General features: G+C 48.9%; 1 protein-coding gene and 1 long non-coding RNA gene across 2 annotated transcripts in view; one reads left to right on the forward strand and one right to left on the reverse strand.

Annotated features, from left to right (window-relative positions):
• Positions 1 to 14258, forward strand: part of LOC122420196 (carcinoembryonic antigen-related cell adhesion molecule 7-like) — a 320198-nt gene that overhangs the window by 32882 nt on the left and 273058 nt on the right. The window lies entirely within an intron of this gene.
• On the reverse strand, positions 4080 to 6860 carry LOC122420224. Its single transcript, XR_006263228.1, has 3 exons — positions 6706 to 6860; positions 5440 to 5799; positions 4080 to 4253 (listed from the first exon to the last, which is right to left on the reverse strand). It is a non-coding gene; the product is annotated as an uncharacterized LOC122420224 (long non-coding RNA).

The following is a 14258-nucleotide window of genomic DNA, read 5'->3' on the forward strand; positions in this document are numbered from 1 at the left end:
TGTGCTTTCCCTCCCCACATATATAACACCTTTTGTCTGTTTCTTCTTTTTCACTTCAGTGGTCCTCACCGTTCAACTCAAGACTGAAAATCAGTGCTAATGTGAGCTGATGATGTACATACTCTGTGCCAGGCTCTGTGCTATATATTTGCCAAATATCTCATTTAATTCATATAATAACCCAGTCAGATAGATATTATTTCCAGTTTATAGATGGAAAATCTGAGGTTTACAATGGTGGAACCCTAAAGCCATATGGCTAATGAGATGTGGATGGAGAGTCAAGTCGTCCTAGGAACACCTGACTGTATACAGCCTAATGAAGTTGAGAAGGTCCCCTGGAGAAGGAAATGGCAACCCACTCCCGTCTTCTTGCCTGGGAAATCCCATGGGCAGTGGAGCCTGGTGAGCTACAGTCCATGGGGCCTCAAAGAGTTGGACAGGACTTAGTAACTAAACAGCAGCAACAACCATGATAATAGTAATAATTATAGCAGCTAAATTGTTTGGAAAATGTTCCCCATGTTGATGTATTGCTAAGGGTTTAGTTGAATCTTACATTAAATCTGTGAAAAAATGCCATAAAGAAGGTTCTTCTATTGCACTTCTCCCTTGAGGACTCTGAGGCTGAGAGAAGTGAAGAATCTCGTGCAAGAATTTATAATTGTAAATGCTTATATTAAAAGAAGGATCTCAAATCAACAACCTAATTTTACAACTTAAGGGAGAAGAAAAAAGCTAAATTCAAAGCTAGCAGAAGGAAGGAAATAATAATAATTAGAATGGAGATAAAGAAATTAGCGGATGGAGAAACAGTAGATAGAATCAATAAAACCAGTATTTTGTTCTTCAAAAAGATTAACAAAATTGACAAATCTTTAACTAGATTGACTAAGAAAAAAAGAGAAGATTCAAATTATAAAAATCAGAAATGAATGTGGAATCATTACTACTAATTCTACAAAAATAATACAAAGTATAAGAGTACTAGGAATAATCCTATGCCAATAAATTGGATAATCTGTGAAATGGACAAATTTCTGGATACATGAGAGCTACCAAGATGTAATCATAAAGAAATAGAATATATGAACAGACGTATAAAGTAAGGAGGTTAAATAAATAAAACCATTTGAAAAAAACCCACTAACCATTTAGGATAAAACACTCAAATCTAGGAAAAAAAGGAAACCACCTCAATATAATAAAGGCCATATATAAAAATCCCACAGCTAACATCATCCTAAATGGTGAAAGAGTGAACATTGATTTTCTGAGATCAGGAGCATGACAACAATGCCTGATATTTCCAACTCTATTCAAAATAGTATTGGACATACTGGCCAGAGGGATTAGGCAAGAAAAAGAAACAAAAGACATCCAAATTGCAAAAGAAGAATAAAATTATTTCTGTTTGCAGTTGACATGACCTTATATGTAGAAAATGATAAAGATTTCCCAGAAAACTGTTAGAACTAATAAACAATTCACCAAAGTTGAAGGATACTAAATCAACATGTAAAGATCAATTGCTCTTATATACAATAAAATATTCAAAAAGGAAGTTAAGAAAATTTTATTCTATTTTGATATGAAAAATAATATCAAAAGAACAAAATACTTAGGAATTAACAAGGAAGGTGAAAGATTTATACATTTAGGAATTATAAATAAGCACTACTGAAAGTAATTAAAGAAGATGTAAACAAGAGGAATGGATAAAGAAGATGTGGTACATATATGCACCATGGAATATTACTCAGATATTAGGAGAATGAAATAGTCCCATTTGCAAAAACATGGATGGACCTAGAGAGTCTCATACTAAGTGAACCAAGTTGGACAGAGAAAGACAAATATCATATGCTATCACTGGTAACTGGAATCTATTTTAAAAAGTGATACAAATGAACTTATTTACAAAACTCAAACAGACTCAACATATTTAGAAGACAAACCTATGGTTACCAAAGGGGAAAAGTGTGTGTGTGGGAATAAATGAGGAGCATGGGGTCAACATGTACATACTACTATATATAAAACAGATAACCAACAGGGACCTACTGTATAGCATGGGGAGCTCTACTCAATATTCTGTAATAATCTATATGGCTAAAGAGTCTGGAAAAGAATGTATATATGTATACGTATAACTGAATCACTTTACTATACACCTGAAACTGACACAACATTGTAAAATATACTCCTATAATTTTTTCTAAAAGAAGAGACAAATGGCCAATAATCACATGAAAAGATGCTCAACATCACCAGTAATTAGGGGAATGCAAATCAAAACCACAGTGAGATATCACTTCTTACCCTTTAGAATGGTTATTAAAAAAAAAAGCAAACAGAAAACAAGAAGTGTTTGCAAGCATGTGTAAAAGTTGAAACTTTTGTGCATTGCGGGTGAGAATGCAAAATACTACAACCACCTTGGAAAACTACATGGTCATTCATCAAACAGTTGGACAAACAATTGCCATTTGATCCAGTGATTCCACTGGTGGTTGTGTGCCCAAAAGACTGAAAGCGGAACTTCCCTAGTGGTCCAGTGGTTAAGAATCCACCTTCTAATGCAGGGGACATGGGTTCAATCCTTGGTCAGGGAACTAAGGTCCCAGATGCCTCGGAGCAACTAAGCCCGAGAACAGGACAATCCATGTGCCACAGCAAGAGAAGCCATCACACTGCAACTAAAGAAAGCCTGCACACCAGAATGAAGAGCCCCCATGATGCAATGAAGACCCAGTGCAGCCACAATAAAAAAGATTGAAAGCAGTGATTGAAGAGATACTTAGACACCCATGTTCACGGTAGCATATTCACAAAAGGTGGAAACAATTTAAAGGACAATCAACTTATGAACGATCAAATGTTGTGTATAGATACAAGGGAATATACTTCAGCCTTTCAAAGGAATGAAATTCAGACATATGCTATAATATGGATGGGACCTTGAAGACATAATGCTAGTAAGTGAAATAAATCAGACCCAAAGGGATAATTATAATGTTATATGATTCCACTACTTTGGCCATCTGATGCAAAGAGACAACTCATTGGAAAAGACCCTGATGCTGGGAGGAGAGCAGGAGGAGAAGGGGATGACAAGGGTAAATGATTGGATGGCATCATCAAACTCAATGGACATGAGTTTAAGCAATCTCTGGGAGATGGTGAAGGACAGGGAAGCCCGGTGTGCTACAGTCCATGGGGGTGCTAGGAGCTGGACACGACTGAGCGACTGAACTATAACATGATTCCACTTATATAAAATGACTATCATAATCAAATTCATAGAGACAAAGAAAGTAGAATGGTATTTGCCAGGGTTTGAGGTGGGGGACTTCTAGAAGTTATTGTTTAAGGGGTACAGAGTTTTTAATAAGAAGAAAAAGTTCTAAATGGATAGAACTATCTAATGGATAGTTCTAAATGGATAGTGAATGTACTTAATGCTACTGACCTGCAGTCTTAAAATGGCTAAAATCATATATTTTATGTAATCTTCACATTAAAAAAATGGTAACAGGAAAAAACAACAACAACGAATCTTGTGAAAGTTAAACTAAAATGCTAAACCCAGGAGAAGAAACTGTATTTGATTCAGAGATTGAGCTGTTACTCATTCTGCCACCTGTTTACTGTGTGCGTGTATTCAGTTGCTCAGTTGTGTCTGACCCTTTGCAACCCTATGGACTGTAGTCCGCCAGGCTCCTCTGTCCATGGGATTTCCCAGGCAAGAATACTGGAGTGGCTTGCCATTTCCTCCTCCAGGAGAGCTTCCCAACCCAGGGATCAAACCTTCGTCTCCTGCATTGCAGGAGGATTCTTTACCACTAAGCCACCTCGGAAGCCCTATAGTGGTCTCATTTGATATTCTGCCCACCGTGACCTCTCTCCATTTTCCACACGATTGTTAGCATAATCCACAGAGAAAGATATAGCATAAGGCAAATGGTCACTTACATTTCACATGCAGCCTGAGGGGGTCACTTTTGCTGGAGTTGCCCCTGTTGGAGACCTCACACTGATAATTCCCTGTGTCTTTTCTGCTGACGGGGTCTATGGTGAGGGTGCTATTGTCCAGGGACAGTGTCATCCCCCTTGTGAGGAGGAGACTCTGGCCTTCCAAAACCAGCATATGGAGACCCCAGTCTCATCTGTGAGGCAGGTCAGGACCACGGGACCCTCATGTTCTGCGACTGTGGTGTTGCTGGCTTGGAGGGAGGGCTGTGCCACTGGGTCTGTGGAGAGACAGAGGGGTGACTGCTGAGAGTGGGTCAGGGGCCTGGGCCACGCTCCCTCTCAGAGATCTCAGCCAGCCCCGGGCCCCAGTACCTCTGTAAAGGTGCCCCAGAGGATGGCCCTGAATCTGTGATGAAGGAATGGAGTCTGTCTTCATAGATGATCTGTAAGGAGAAGACTGTCCCTCCTCTCTGACCCCCAGGTACCCTGGGATGACCCCTGACTAGTCTTCCTGGACATCTCCATAGTATCAGCACTGGGACCCTCTTCTCAGCCCATATGTCTAACATCCTCATCAAGTGGAGTTTGTTTGTTTTGTTTTAAGTTAACCTTCCTGGACCTTTTCCCACAATTTTCCTTGACGATCAAAAAATTCAGGCACTTCCCTGGTGGTCCAGTGGCTAAGACATCACACTCCCAATGCAAGGGGCTCGGGTTTGATCCTTGGTCCGGGAACTGGATCCCACATCCAGAAACGAAGAGTTATTGCACCAAAACCAGAAGATCTCACATGCCACAACTAAGACCCAATGCAGCCAAATAAGTAAATAAAAATACCTAAATTGAAAAAAATTCAAAAACCCAGCCTAACCTGCTCTCCATGCTGAGTCTCAGGGGAAGGACTGGACTCCACCCCTGCTCAGGCGCAGCTCTTGGGGCTGAGCCATGGCCGGTGACCTGCTGAGAAACCCTGGCCTCAGGGAGCTGGGAATCATCCGCCCCAGTCAGCCCCACCTGGGAGGCCAACACCCACCAGTGGCCCAGGTTCTCCGTGGTCGCTGGAGCCGGGACCCTGGGACAGGGTCTGGGGAGAGGCTTCCCCGTGGGCCTGAGCTTCTCTGTGAGGATCCCTCAGGTCAGGCCCCTACTGAGACCTGCAGGGTCCTCCTCAGGGTCACGGTTGCAGGGAGGGACCCAGGGGGGCTGGACTGAGAGTTCTCTCCCTCTGCTGAGTGCCTCCCATCAGACCGTCCTTCTTTCTGCACGGTGTTTGCAGGGTCCAGATACCCTGAGTGGAATTCTGACCCATTGGAGTTCGTCTCCACTGTGTGTGTCCTGCACTAAATCTTCAAACCCCAACACGGGACATAATGTAGAGGCTAGATGGAGGCACCATCCGGGTCTGTCAGAGCAAAATTCAACTGCTTCCCACCCCAACACCCCGAGGTAAGAGGAAGCACTCACGGTGTACGTTGAGGTGTCCAGTCTGTCTTTCTGTCTGTAAATCATTCTTTAAAATGAGCAGGGTGTAGGATCCTGTGTCTTCCTGAGTGATGTTCTGGATCAGCAGGGTTCCATTGGGGTAAAGTGTCTCCCGACCGCTGTGTGCAGGCCCTTTGGTAATTAAATTAGTGGCTACTCTGTATGATGCAATTAGCTAGGTGGTTTCTACCCTTTCTCCTCTGTACCAGGAATAGCCTAGAGTTTTCTCTGTCACGTTGTGGGCAAGTAGCAGGACATTGGATCCTTCTGTAGCAAGGGGTGGCACCGTTTCAATAGTGAGCTGGGTAGTGGTGGGCAGGGTCCAGAAAGTTAAGAGTGAGGCTAGGAGGGAAGAGAGAGAAATCAGTTAACATTCTGACCTGTGTGGGGGATGGGGAAATGGTGCCCTGGGTCCTAAGCTGGTCTCTTCATCCCTCAAGCCTTAGTGTGTGTGTGTGTGTGTGTGTGTGTGTGGTCAAACTTAGTAGCATGACCCCCATCACTTCGGCCCCTCTGGGCTCTGTATTTCCTCTGTTTCCCCAGCTGTCCCCCGGCTCACTCCCTCACTGCCCTCACACAACTGCTCACACTCAGGGGCCTCTTAGGAGATGTCCTTCCCCCCCCCCCGACCAGCTGCTCTAAAGACCCTCCGTGTTCATTTGCTGACCCTTCCCTGCTCCATTTCCTGCATGACGCCTGTCAGCGCCTGACAGCACATTCTAGATCTCTCCGCTTGTCTGTCTTCCTCCCCACAGAGTGTAGGCTCTGTGAGGGCAGGGGTTGTCTGATCCTGCTTGAAACGCAGTGTCAGGACCAGGCTCCAGACATTGTACCTGGGGATGAAGGAATGAGAGGTCCCAGGAATTCCACAGTCTGGTTTTGTCAGTTTCTGAGGGTGCTGGGTAAGGACAATGTTTAGTGTCATGGCTAAATGTTTTTCTGTAGTGACACCCAGACATAAGTTATTATTATTGTCATCAGTTTTCAACAGTTACTGCTCAGTGAAGAATAACTTGTAAAAGCTACACTAGTTGAAGTTTTCCTGCCCCTCACCAGTTCTAGTTCATGGAGCGTCTCCTGTGGCTGAGCCCCCCACCCTGTGCCCTGCTCCCCTGTCCTCTGCCCTCAGGTCTGAACAGAAGCACTCTGTCCCCTCTCAGAGCCCCGTATCTCCCAGTAATCCCACCCAGTCTCTTGTTCTCCCTGAAAACTGCCTCTGCCCACTCCCTGAAAATTGTCCCCACTCACCTGCCAGCAGGAGCCTGTTCCAGGGGACACTCTGTCTGCGGAAAGGGCCTGAGGGGGGCTCCATGGTGCCTGCTGTCTGCTGTATCCCTCTCTGTGAGGAAAACTTCTGCTCCAGAAAAGCTCACAAGCCCTGCAGTCGCTGTGTGAGCTCTGCTTCCCCCTCTGTGCTGGGCCTCCTCCCGGGGCAGGAGCACTAGCCAGTTCAAGAGGCCCGGGGGCGGGGTCTCTGCCCAGGCCCCACCCTCTCCCTCCCCTCTCATTCCCGCCTGCCTTCTCTAGTCTTCCCTCTTCCCTTTCTGTTATATTTCCTTTGCCTGGGAAGCGATGCTGTTTCTGCCTTTGGCAGCTTGACTTCTCACCCTCGAAACACGCACGTACGCAGTTCCCCCACTGTTGGGGAGAGCACCTCCCTGGGGCTCCTGTCCTGGGCGTTCCCCCGTAGGTCTCAGTTGGGGGGGGTGAGTCAGCCTCCCCGCTTCCACAGTCTCCAGCCTCATGTTCTCCTTCTGGCTTTCCCCTGCAGAGCAGGAGGCTGGGTGGTTGGGGAGGAGGTGCATCGGGAACTCTTGTCACAGGGACGGTGTCCCCACGGTGCATGGGAACCACCTGTGGCACTTCATGAAAACTTTGAACGCCCCAGAGGGACCTTAGGAAAGCTGCTTCAGCAGCCACACAGGTCACATGATTGCCCAGCCTGGCTGAGACTCCAGAATGTGGGGCGGGAGCAGCCTCTCCCCAACGTCGATGCACAGGGAGCGTCTACAGATCCTGTTAAAGTGCAGAGCCTGACTCAGCAGGGGTGGGGTGGACCTGAGAGTCTGCATCTAACAAGCTCTCAGGTGATGCTGCCCATACTGGACTGTGGAGCACAATTTCTATAGCAAGGCTGATGGTGACAAGTCAACTGAGAGGCCGCCGCCCTCCCCCCAGTGGCCGCCTCTGCCGTGTTCTGGTCTGGGGTCTGCCAGCATGACACAGAGACCCCAGGATCTCCGAAGCAGGATATTATTTCCCTTTGTAACACTGGTGTAACACTTCCCTGGTGGCTCAGCTGGTAAAGAATCCGCCAGCAATGCAGGAGACCAGGGTTCAATCCCTGGGTAAGGGAGATCCTCTGGAGGAGGGCATGGCAACCCACTCCAGTATTCTTGCCTGGAGAATCAGATGGACAGAGGAGCCTGGCCGGCGACAGCCATGGGGTCCCAAAGAGTCAGAGGCGACTGTCACGTTGAGGGTCTCCCCAGGGATCTCAGAGGCTGTGAGAAGGTTGTGTTCTATTCCCATCAGAAGCCTCCAGAAAAGACTGAGTGGCTGGAAAGGGGCCGTGAGTAATGCCGGGTGAGAGGGATCCTCCTTCTTTCTCCTTGGGGGTCCAGTGGGGCCACAGCTCCCAGGGTGTGGCCTGAAGGAATAGTAGTTGCTAATGGTGTGAAGTGGGCCCACGCCTGGCTGTATGGAGGAGGTGCCGGAGTCCAGTGTGGGGGGCGTGGAGAGCGAGGAGGACCGTGGACTGAGGTGACACCCGTGAGGGTCTGACTGCTGGGCTGAGGGAGGTCTGAGACCCTTGGGGAGACTCGAGGCCGTGGAGGAACTCTGCTGCCCTCTCGTGGACAGGGGAGGAAATGCAGCAGTCCCCACACCAGGCGGTTCTGCCTAACCTCATGGATTATCGAGGGTCTTTGTTGCTGTGTCGGAGAAGGCAATGGCACCCCACTCCAGTAATCTTGCCTGGAAAATCCATGGACGGAGGAGCCTGGCAGGCTGCAGTCCATGGGGTCGCTAAGAGTCGGACACGACTGAGCGACTTCACTTTCATTTTTCGCTTTCATGAATTGGAGAGGAATGCAGGAAATGGCACCCCATTCCAGGATTCTTGCCTGGAGAATCGCAGGGATGGGGAAGCCTGGTGGGCTGCCGTCTATGGGGTCGCACAGAGTCGGACACGACTGAAGTGACTTAGCAGCAGCAGCAGCAGCAGCAGTTGTTGCTGTGAACGGCCTTTCTCCAGTTGAGGAGCGTGGGCTTCTCATTGTGGTGGCTTCTCTTGTTGCGGAGTTCCCTGCCTGAATTTCCTTATTATTAGTAAAAAATGAAAATGTTTTTTGTACTTTTGGTCGCGCTGGGTCTTTGTGGCTGCACTCAGGTTTTCTCTCGTTGCGGTGAGCAGGGGCTACCCTTCGGTGCGGGGCACATTGCGGTGGCGTCTCTGGTTGCGGAGCAGAGGCTCTAGGGCACGCGGGCTTCCGTAGCTGTGGCTCTCGGGCTCGGTAGCTGTAACACTGAGCTTAGTTGCTCTGAGGCGGGTGGGATCCTCCCGGCCCAGGGATCAAACCCGTGTCTCCTGCATTGGTGGGTGGATTCCCAATCTCTGGACCACCAAGGCAGCCATGGATGGTAGTTTGGGCACAGACGTTTGCTTGCAGAGAAGGCAGATCTGTATCCAGAGTACCTGCCTGTCCCAGTAAGAAGAGAAGTCTGCCCTTTTATCACGGAGAAGGTTCACTGTAATCAGCCTGCCACCAGGTAACTGGCTGATCACCCTGGGGAGCAGTGCCCTGACTGAGGTCCGGCGGGTCTCGGGGCTGACATACTGGGCCCTCAGCGGTGGCTGTAGCCAGGTCAGCCTTGGTGAGTGGAAGTCTGTGTTGCTGAGTCCACGTATGACTTGCATCCTCACCGCTGTGGCCACTACATTCATGAGCCCACCAGTCGAAGGCAGGGGTAGCTGGGGAAAGAGGCTGACTGGGGTTTCCCTGGTGGTCCTGCCGTTGAAAATCTGCCTGGCAGCGCAGGGGATGTGGGTTCGATCCCTGGTCTGGGGCAACTAAGCCCGTGTGCCACAACTACTGACCCTGGGCCCAGAGCCCACGGGCTGCAACTACAGAGGACTGAGCACCCTAGAGCTTGTGCTCTGCAACAAGAGAAGCCACTGCAGTGAAGAGGAGCCCCCACTCACTGCAACTAGAGAAAGACCGCGCACAGCAATGAAGACCCAGCCCAGCCAAAAATAAGTAAATAAATGTTTAAAACAAAAAAAAAGAGGCTGACAGGTGTCCACAGAACAGGTCATTCTAGCCACTTGATTATTTAAATCTCCTGCTGAGGTGAACGGTGAGCATTCAGAGAGGCTTATCCATATATTTCCGTCCCAGATCTCCTTGACACCAATTTTCTAGTCATGTTCTTAACCAAATCCCTGACGGCCCAGCCAAGCCATTGGCCACAGCCTGTGAATCACTGTATAGTCACACCTCTGGCCATTCCTCCTTCCAGGTGAAATGGACAGTCAGGTGCACTGTCTGAAGTTTCTTCCCCTGCCCCTGCCCCCCCAGAGGATTTCTCTTTGCTCTGGCTTTCAGGGAGGTTTCAGAAAGGGTGTGTCGTGCTGCAGTTTTTCCCCTTCACGTGGTGTCTGCACATCAAGCAGAACTCTCTGTAAACTAGCCTCAAGTTTTCTCTTTTGCCAGTGATTGATCAGTGGGACTTCTCCAGGAGGCCACAGGTGTGGCTCAGAGAGAGAGGCCAGGTAACAGGAGAGGGATCCATGGTACTTGGGCTACTACTTCTTTGTTGATTTAGTTTTGGCTGCACTGGGTCTCTGTTGCTGTGCACGGCCTTCCTCTAGTTGTGGTGCGCGGGCTTCTCCTTGTGGTGGCTTCTCTTGTTGCAGAGTACAGGCTCCAGGCCCTCGGCCTTCAGTCCTTGAGGCCACAGGTCTAATTGCTCTGAGGCATGGGGGATCTTCTCATACCAGGGATTGAACTCATGTCCCCTGCCTTGGCAGGCAGATTCTTAACCACTGGACCACCAGGGAAGTCCTGGGATTATTATTCAAAGATACAACTCAGGAACAGGCTTTCCAGGTGGCGCTAGTGGTAAAGAACCACCTGCCAATACAGGAGACATTAAGAGACACAGGTTTGATCCCTGGGTCAGGAAGATCCCCTGGAGGAGGTCATAGCAACCCATCCCAATATTCTTGCCTGGAGAATCCCAAGGACAGAGGAGCCGAGCGGGACACAGTCCATAGGGTCACAGAGTCAGACCCGACTGAAGGGACTTTGCATGCACGCACGCATAACTCGGGAACAGCCAGATGCAAAGAGGTATGGGGACAAGAAGACGAGGCATGAGGAAAAGAGTCAGACATGACTTAGTGACTAAACAACAAGAATATTCCATCGTATATATGTACCACATCTTCTTTACCCATTCTGCTGTTGATGGCCACTGAGGTGGCTTCCATGTCCTGGCTATTGCAAGCAGTGCTGAAAAAGATACATACACCCCAAGGATTCTGGGTCTTTTAGCTAGGAATTGACTGAGGGATACTGACTTCTTTTTCCTTGATTTTATTTGCCTTTTGTTCACGTGATTTAGAGCTCTTTCACGTATACGGGTCAAGTAAGCATTTGTTAGACTTCCTGTTTCTTTCATTTCAGTTAGCCAGTGCCTTTGTTCTCTGTTGAGTCAGACTCTTCTGATGGCATCATTGACTCTACTGTCCATCATGGGGAGCATGGCCCACCTTGCCTTTGGTGCTTAAGTACTGGCTCAGTAGACATGAATTTGAGTGAACTCTGGGAAATAGTGGAGGACAGAGGAGCCAGGTGTGCTGCAGTCCATGGGGTCACCAAGACTTGAACACGACTTAGCAACTGAACAACAAACGCCTCTTAGACCTGCTGCCTCTCGAGCCAGTTACCCCCATTGCATTGAGGTTTCCCACTTCTGTGGCAGCGGTTCCCACTGTAATTTCTGAGCTCCAGAGAAGAGTCATCGCAGAGCTAGCTCTTCAAGGCTGCTGGGGCTTCCTTACAAAATCATATCTCACTGTCGTGGTGAAAGCTGTGTGCTCTGAACTCTCCCAGGGTATTGGTGAGAAGGTCTCAAATGATAAATCCATACAACATTCCAATCTAAGTCTTTGGATCCCTGTCTCTGAGTAAATGGTCTCTTCTCTGGTGCAGAGACCTCCTTGTGTTTCCATCAAGATAAACATAGATAGGCGGAAAACTTAGCAGTAACCTAGTGAGCTGAGTGGGAAAAACTCAGAGGTATTTTTCTCTGAGAAGGCCTTCAGGGGCTCAACCCAGAAGCCCCAGAGGAGCCCCAAGAGGGGAGAGAATACCTCACACAGAGTCCCAGGTGCTCCTGGAAAAACTGAGGGGAATAAGGCAGATAAGGAGAGCTCTCGACCTCTGGTCAGGCATGACACAGTCAGTCTGGAGGGTCCCCCTCTGGGGTGTCTGTTTCCCTCAGGAATAGCCTAAGCCATGAGGTCTTGTGTGTGTGTGTTTTAAACCAAGTATGTTTTATTTATCTGTTCAGTTTTGGCTGTGCTGGGTCTTCGTTGCCCAGGTCTTTCCCTAGTTGTGGTGCTCGGGCTTCTCACTGCAGTGGCTCCTCTTGTTGCAGACCATGGGCTCTGGGGCACGTGGGCTCAGTAGTTGTGACTTCCGGGCTCCAGAGCACAGGCTCGATAGCTGTGGAGTGCATGCCTGGTCGCCCCGCGGCATGTGGGGTCTTTCCCGATCAGGGATCGAACCCATGTCTCCTGCAATGGCAGCTGGATTCTTCACTACTGAGCCACCAGGGAAGCCCAGGATCATTTTAAAGCAAAGGCACGTCTATCGTTTGGTCTAAGGATGGTGGTTACTCTCCTCCCCAAGTTATTCTGTGTCCACGCCTGGGAAATTCCATGGTGGGCTCCAGCCACGGGGTCACAGAGAACCGGACATGACGGAGCGCACCAGGCTCATGGTGCTGCTGCTTCCCCGTCACTGCAGTCCTGTCTGTCTCTCTGTGACCTCGTGCACCGTGGCCCCCAGGCGCCTCTGTCCATGGGATTCTCCAGGCAAGAAAACTGGGGTGGGTTGCCATTTCATCCTCCAGGGGATCTTCCCGACCCAGGGATTGAACCCTTGTCTCTTACATGTCCTGCATTGGTGGTTGGGTTCTTTACACCACTACACCACTTGGGAAGTCCAAGGCCATTAATTACTACTGCCAATTAAAAAAATAAAGTATTTATTTATTTTATATTTGGCTGATCTTCATTGCTTCACAGTCTTTTCTCTAGTTGTGGAGAGTGAGGGCTCTCTCTCTGGTTGTGGTGGGTGGGCTTCTCACTGTGGTGGCTTCTCTTGTTGCAGAGCACAGGCTCAGTAGGTGTGACGGATGGCCATAGTTGCTCCACGGCATGTGGGATCTTCTTCCACCAGGGAATCAACCAGTGGCCCCTGCCGTGGAAGATGGATTCTTTACCGCCCCTGCAGTGGAAGATGGATTCTTTACCGCCGGGGAAGTCCCCTGTGTGCTGACTTTATTGCTGCTTCCAGTGGTCTTGGGATGGAGGCACACAGCAGAGGGCCAGAGGAAATCAGGGGCTGAGGAGGGGAAAGACAGCACATGTTCCAATTGCTTGGAAGTGAAGGAAATGAGATGACAGGCTAATTCTTAGTATAATTAATAAAGGAAGGTTATCCTGGTTGGAAGAGCTCTGACTCTCTGAGGGGCAGAGAAAGGGACAGGGAACAAGGAGGCGGGACGTGTAGGAGAGATTTCTACACACCTGAGCTCATGGAGACTGTGCGAGTGAACACTGGATCAGGCATGGGGTGCACTGGAGCCATCTGTGTCGGCAGTGTGGTGTGTCCCTAGTGAAGAGTCCAGCAGACCTTTTACTCATGAAGTCATCTTCTCTCCTTCTCTCCCAGAGGAAGACAGGCAGGTCCTCCAGGCAGGTTGGGGCAGTGACCTGTGGCTCTAGGTGGACGCACTTTGTCAGCAGGTGTGCACATGAATTGATTGAGCTCTCAGATCCCAGGATCCAATACCTCTGGACTTAGAAACAGGCTTAGTCTGACTCCCTGTTGAGCAATTTCTATTTCTTCTGCCTGTAAAGAAGGCAATGCAGAAAGCAGTACCAACTGTGAGGCAGCATGTTGATATCTGATACACAATATTTATTATAAACATAGAGCAATTTTTACAAATCATTCAGAAATGGCCTCAGCCAGGCAAAATTAAATTATGCAGAAGTGCTTGTATGAGGGGAGGTGTACACAGTCTGTATCAGGGTGAGAAAACCCTGAAAGAGGTACCTGAGTACAGAGCGCTCCCAGCCACCCGTCTCGGAGGCCAGTTCCACACAGCATGAGGTCCGACATGAAGGTGGAATAAAGCCTTTCTCTCAGCAGCCCAAGGAGGCCCCATCTGTGCAGAAGGCTGGTGGGAAGCAGGTGCACCTCTCCTCCTCCCGTCCTCCCTTTCCGTGCCGACACATTGGGTCCCGTGCACCCCATGGGAGAAGAACTCCAGAGGCTCTTCAAGAAACCCAGGGCTGAGTCATAATCTGCACCTTGTGTCCTAAGGAGCGTGCGCACCAGTGCGGCCTCCTGGGCTGTAAACAATGCAAATAGCGCAAGGGGCCGTGTTCCCTTCAGGGCGCTCCTGCTTCTCAAGAAGGTGTCCTGAGAAGGTAAGCGGGGCAGATGGACAGAACAGGCACAGGCAGGAACACGGAAGAGAAGGGGGTTGATGACTGGCCT

This window comes from Cervus canadensis, chromosome 18 (genome assembly GCF_019320065.1).
Source record: "Cervus canadensis isolate Bull #8, Minnesota chromosome 18, ASM1932006v1, whole genome shotgun sequence".
In the NCBI taxonomy this organism is placed as follows: Eukaryota; Metazoa; Chordata; class Mammalia; order Artiodactyla; family Cervidae; genus Cervus; species Cervus canadensis.